Genomic DNA, 240 nt, shown 5'->3' on the forward strand with positions numbered 1-240 from the left:
GCTTGGTGAGGGCGCGGTTGTTTAGCAGCCGGACTTAGGCGAAAGACTGACCATAGGGTCACGGTTTGGGACTGGAGGTGCAACCACTCCCCCCATCCCCCACCCCTCCCCCCACAGCCCGCGGTGGCCCCAGGGGGCCAAAGACTTTGGGAAGGGCTTTGTAGGAGGGGCACTCCCCGTGATCCTCGGGGTTCGCGGGCAGGAGACTCAGGCTCTACTGATGTTTGCTTTGCAGCCAGG

Source organism: Phodopus roborovskii, unplaced genomic scaffold (assembly GCF_943737965.1).
Source record: "Phodopus roborovskii unplaced genomic scaffold, PHOROB, whole genome shotgun sequence".
NCBI lineage: Eukaryota > Metazoa > Chordata > Mammalia > Rodentia > Cricetidae > Phodopus > Phodopus roborovskii.